The sequence below is a fragment of the Coptis chinensis genome, chromosome 4, assembly GCF_015680905.1.
Source record: "Coptis chinensis isolate HL-2020 chromosome 4, ASM1568090v1, whole genome shotgun sequence".
Lineage (NCBI taxonomy): Eukaryota > Viridiplantae > Streptophyta > Magnoliopsida > Ranunculales > Ranunculaceae > Coptis > Coptis chinensis.
The window spans coordinates 33125015-33131060 of NC_141459.1; the positions used below are offsets into that span (position 1 = coordinate 33125015).

General features: G+C 35.3%; 1 long non-coding RNA gene across 11 annotated transcripts; it reads left to right on the forward strand.

Moving 5' to 3' along the window:
- Positions 1–705: 705 nt before the first annotated feature.
- LOC147503243 (uncharacterized) lies at positions 706–5196 on the forward strand. 11 transcript variants are annotated; one of them, XR_015221941.1, is made up of 8 exons: positions 936–1206; positions 1294–1403; positions 1845–1964; positions 2158–3651; positions 3883–4144; positions 4249–4327; positions 4410–4541; positions 4887–5196. It is a non-coding gene; the product is annotated as an uncharacterized LOC147503243 (long non-coding RNA). The 11 variants fall into 11 exon arrangements; XR_015221944.1 differs by having other exon boundaries at positions 936–1083; XR_015221946.1 differs by having other exon boundaries at positions 973–1083; positions 3397–3651.
- Positions 5197–6046: the final 850 nt, after the last annotated feature.

Here is a 6046-nt window from a genome sequence, read left to right on the forward strand (position 1 = left end):
ATCATTGCACGGGTCTCTTGAGGTCATCCACGCTTAGCATGGTGGATTTGTAGGAGCTCTGGGTTTGTAATAACTTCTCACCACCTCTGGATGTTTCATTGACATGCATTTGTGGTTTGGGTAATGTAGGTTCATGCGTCTAGAGTAAGCAGCACTGTGTAGAGTAAGTAGCAAAGTTACTATGTGGGTTTATGTTTGACATGGTGTCAATGTAGTACTTAACTAGTTTATGCTACACTTACCAGCCTCCTCATAATATACACCATATATACGTGTGTACACATTCACAGTAACTACAAATGACAACTACATAAAAGCTGTTAATATTTTCTAGCCTTCAAATTGTGGATGATTATGTGTTTCGAAGCAGATAAAGTTGCTAAGAAATATACTTCCTTAGAAGAGATAGAGAAAAGAACAGACATAGGGAGAAACATAAGAGGCATGAGTCACGGTTGCCTACGTTTCCAACTGTTTCTCCTTATCTTATTATGACATAAACTGATAAACCTTAGCTAACTGACAAAGTCCCGGGTCTGGCCGAAATATTTAACGGGCCACTATAACATGAAAAAGAATATAAAAATGACTTGAGGACTGCAATAGTAAAAATGAGTATCTCATCTATAATTTATATCGTGCAAAATGGGTGCCTGCTAAAAATTGGAGGCTTTAGATACTAATAAAAAGATTGGGTCTTTGATGCAAATAGGCAAGTTGTGCCAATTTTCTTCAAAGTGACATGTGGTCCCTTCGAACACGATTTCGTCATTTAATGAAGGATATTTAAAAGCTAGGTGATCACTTTCATTTGTTCTGATTAGGTATGATATATCTGTATAACTCTCTTACCGATAGTGAGAATAATGGTTATTCTCTCAAACCTTTACCCAATAGGGGGGTTATTATGGACCGAGAATTTTATAATGGTGTATACCAACCTCACAACAGCCCAAGACACCTTCCATGCGATTGACAAAGTTTTATTGCACTATATAGTAAGGTCATAATGCAGAAAGTCATTGACTGCTGAATTTCTTGGTAAACTTGGAAAATGGCAATTGGACCAGCATTATGGCAAAAGTTACTACTGATAACCATTTTTATCTCATGTATTATGTTTGTTTTTGTAATATTTTATCAAAAGAAGATCAGCTAGTAGAAAAGGATACTATAGTAGAAGCATGATGTTATTCTGCAAATCTTGTAATTATTCTGAAGTTTACTCTAGTGATATACTATTTGAATTAATCTTCTTGGTTTTTTTTTTTAATCTTTGTACCTTCTTTCCAGATTTCTCACTGGCATAGAGCTCTTTCAGGTTGATCTGCCAACTGGTGACGCCTTGTTGAAACAACTATAGTGGCATTTTGATGCAATCATGTGTTTCCCTACAGACAAATGTAATTAGCTCTCTTCCATCTTTTATGCTCTCTTGGTCCTCAGTTCATTGTAATTTTTAGCTGTAGAACCTGATACTTGAGTTTCATTTTGTTTAATGAATATGCATCAAGAAGAATTTGTAACTATTTAAGGCAGCAGTTCTATTTATTCTGTTGGTTTTGGTTGGTAATCGACCGTCTACATTGGCATCTAGGTTTGGTCTACATATGCTTGGATGGGATTACTTTAGAATGCTAATTCTTGCCATGGGGGCATGTGCATGATTTTTCTTTAGGATAAGCTCTTTTGTGTAGTCTTGGACCCCTTATTCCAAGATATGCTAACATGGATGGGGCATATGCATGATTTTTCTTTAGTCTTGGACTCCTCATTCCAAGATAAGCTGATGTGGATGTAATTTATTGTACCAAGCTTCTCCTGTTTTCACCTTTGCAAATCAGGTCGGGCTCGACATGCTAGAGACCACTCTTGTTGCTCTCCAAGATATAATGCTTGATAAAATTCTCAATGAGGCTAGGCGTAAGACCTTGTGTTCTGAGTTCTCCAAGACCATGCAACAAGTAAGCTTTACAGAGCTATTATCCCCTTACCGTAGGATTTATTGCACTTGTATTGGGCATAGAGCCTGTATCTCCAAGATAGCTTCTTTCTTATTGCATCGTGTGTTGCTATATCATCTGTTTTAAAATAAAATTTGCATTGAAACTTCTTGCAAGGCTTTTGTGGTTTACTCGTAGGGATTTGTGTGTCCAGCATGGGCAGGTCAGTTTCTTATCAGCAAGCAATTGCATGGAAGGTGTTGAATGAGGATGACAGCAATCACTATTTGCCTTTCATGTTCATGAACTGGGCTTTCATTTGAAAGCATACTTTTCGTTTCAATCTGCACAATCCTTATGTTAGTGAAGAACGACCAAGCGAAAGACCTTTAGCATTTTCAAGTGTTTTCTATTTTGCTTTAGAACTCTTAGATGTTGTGTTTGAATAAGAGAGTCTGTTGACGTGTATATGAAACTTAATCTTGTCTGTTTGAATCTGGTGTATTGGTTCGACTGGTTGGAAGGGTTGGCCGGCCCCTGCAGTTGTAGACTAGTGAAGTCTAATCTTCAGACCCTCTTTTTCTGAGGCCCAAATTCAAGTGTCCAAGTCCCTTCACTAGCTTAATTTGCAAGACATTAGATAAACGGTTTTTGACATTTTTGGGGACGAAAAAAAAAGAAAAAGAAACTGAAATTTTGAAATTTTGTTAGAATTTTGAAATTTTGTTAGAATTTTGAAAAATGTCAGGTGGAATTTCAATTTTTCGAGGTTGTCAAAATTTTTGAAATGAGGAACAATTATCCGAACTCAGGTTTGAAGTTAGAAAATAGACAGGGTGTTAAAAGAGTGCTAAAAACTTTTAGAGCTCCCGTGATGTCACAGGAGTTTCTCTAGGCGACTTTGAGTTTCCACTTACAACAGACCTTACCGGTCCAATTTAGAGCCGTCCGGGTTCGGCCGGAACTAGTTCTGTTCAACCTTATTATGTCTTTGTTGTGGGCTTGTCTTAAAATAGTGAATGGTTATATTGAGGGCTCTTAGAAGAGAAAACTTTAATCTACATATTCGTATAGCGCCTGTAGCTATACAGAGAGCATATTATGTTTAAGACCTAATGGTTTTCACTTGATCAAAGGGAAATCAATTTTTCCAATGGAAGATTATCTTGTTGCACAGTATAAGCAAGTATATAAGTATAACTTGGGGTTATTCGCAATATTTGATGGCCATTTAGGCCATGATGTTCCAGACTACTTACAATCGCATCTGTTTAATAATATTTTGATTGAAGTAATCATTGTTTATGTGTAGCTTTGTGTTATTTTATTCTACTCTTGGTTTCTTCTTTCTTCAAATTTATAAGTTAGGCGACCCCAATCTCAAGTATATGCCTGAGTTGATCTCACTATTGATTTTCTTGCTCAAACCAACCTGACTTCTGGATTGAAACAGATACTGCAATCAAGAGAGCTTATCATGCAACTGATAAAGAAATACTGGACAAAGCAGTTCATTTGGGAAGAGGAGGTTCAACTGCCGTTACTGCAATACTGATAGATGGTCAAAAACTAGTTGTGGCGAATGTTGGAGATGCTAGAGCTGTTATATGCAAGAGTGGTATGGCAAAACAATTATCAGTTGATCATAAACCAAGCAAAGAGCAGCAGAACATTGAGAGCAGAGGTGGTTTTGTGTCAAACATTCATGGTAACTAATAGTCTACCCTATGTCACCCAAATTCTTGAGAAGTTTGTTAAAGTAGAGAACAATGCAAGAGAATGAAAATAATCCATCCTTACAGCATATAAGATCAATAGATCTTATATGTTAAAGTACCCTTCAACTGCCAGAGTTTCAAGTAATCTAGTTTTCTATAGATCTTTCAGATAGGAATGAAAATATATGGCTAAGGTCATAAAGTAAATTTATTCTGTTCAGGAGTTTCATTTGAAATAAACAGAGAGGGCAAACCAGAACGTCGAAACATCATCAATTGTCTCATCAATTGAATCATCTTACCGGGTTAGTTATTTTCATTCTAGATTTCTAGTCAAAGTACCTCCAACAGTTTTACTCATTGTTAAAATTAACTGATCTGGAAATGGTGTTTACGTATATAACAAAATCAATGGAATCCCCACAAGCTTACAGAACCGAAACCACCATGCCTTGAAACATTACTTCAAGCACGTCCTCCCAAGTAAGTTGTCTTGAAATTTGAACACTTGCTGTAAAGAGATGTCTTCAATTTGGGTTGACATATATATGATCTGTGATTTCTAATAATGATATTAATTTATATAGAGTTAAAAGTTCCCAAGAACTGGAGCAAGAAGAGCTTGAGAAGATACCAAAATTTAAGGCTAGGCCACTAAATAAAAGGGTCAGTATTTCTAAGTGTTAGTTTATGATCTGCTACGAAGGACAATCAAGAAAGCTTATTGTAGCAAAATACGGTTTTACAGATTTTTGAAAGCAAAGGAGACTCGGGAATATTTTGTAATCCAAAACGCCAAGCCACAAGACCACAGGAATTTCATTTTGTGACAGATGAGAGGATCCCACCATCAAAATCAGTTACTGGTCATTTTGATAAGGTAATTACAAATGGTGGAATGGAAATATATGATCAGATTCATTGTTAAGCCTCCACCATTGATAGCTAAATATAAATGATCTTTTTACAGCTCTCTTTACATTCATTGTTAAGCACTTGCATTCCTAGGAGTTCTTATGATCTGGTCACAGGTTTGATACAAGTGACTTCATTTGTTTTGGTTTTCTTGTCACTTAAGAAGTGTGGCTTTCAAATAGCACTGATGTTTTATGAGTTTTGAGATATACTTTGATTGAAAAGTAGTTAAATACCTTTACTTCCATCCCTTCATAGACAATGCATTTCAATCCACTGATGTTAATGTTGTTTTTAATCTACTTGGCAGATCACTGACTTGCCATTTTCCCTATACTCAACATTTGTAATAGAGGAGCGACATCGTTTCAACAAAGTGTGTATTGTTGTTTTGGTCTTTCTGATGCAGGAGCAGTTAATGTTTTTGCTATGCTCCTGCATTATTTTCTGTGTTGATGGTTTCATTGCATCTACATTTATATATAACCACTAGAAGTATCAATTACATTTTATGTAACTTCCTTCTCTCATTTCTCTAAAAGTATCAATTACATTGTGGAGTAAAAAAAGGTGCAGGTGTACGTGCACCAGTACAGGTGGCCCACTTTTTTTTTATGCAATGAAAATTCGTTAGTAACGGATATAGAACCGTTAGCAACATAATATTTTTTATACAATGAAAATTCATTAGTAACGGATACAAAACCGTTAGCAATAGAAATTTTTTTTATACAATAAAAATTCGTTAGTAATGGATACAGCACAGTTAGCAACAGAAAATCAAAGTGACGCTTATATCCATTATTGATAGAGGATAAAGAAATTTGGTAACCGTTACTAATCAATTCTAACGGTTACGTATCCGTTACTGAAATTAATTTCAGTGACACTTTATAACCATTAGTGAATTTTGTAACGGATAATAAACGTTACAAATATCTGTTACAAATATTTGTCACACTTTTGTGTGGACACAAGATAACCGTTACTAATATTTTTTGTAACGGATGTATATCTGTTACAAATAGACTGTTATGTAGTGGTGGAAAATCACATAACTATTGTTATATCGAGAAACTCTATTATAAGCACAGGAAAAACAAGAACTTTTATGAAAGGGTGAGAGAAGGGTTTTTCTTTTTTAGGTTATATGTTCCTAAATTACTTAAAATAATAACAAAAAAGGAGAAAACAACTAAGAATCATCACTATGATGAAAAGTGATCCTCCCAATAGAATGAAAAAATGTTTGAAATTGAGTGATTCTAATTGCGAACCATCCCATGGTTTAGCCTCCCTAAATCTTTCACCTCTTGTTTTGCAAGTAGGTAAATCTAGTGAAGATTACTAGCTTTATTTCTAGATAATCTAGTCTTTCATCTCCTATTCTCCAGTTAGCCCTATTGTGTAGCTATTCCAACTAGAAAATAAAATGAAACTCAAAACAACTAGAAATCGCCCACAGAAGGG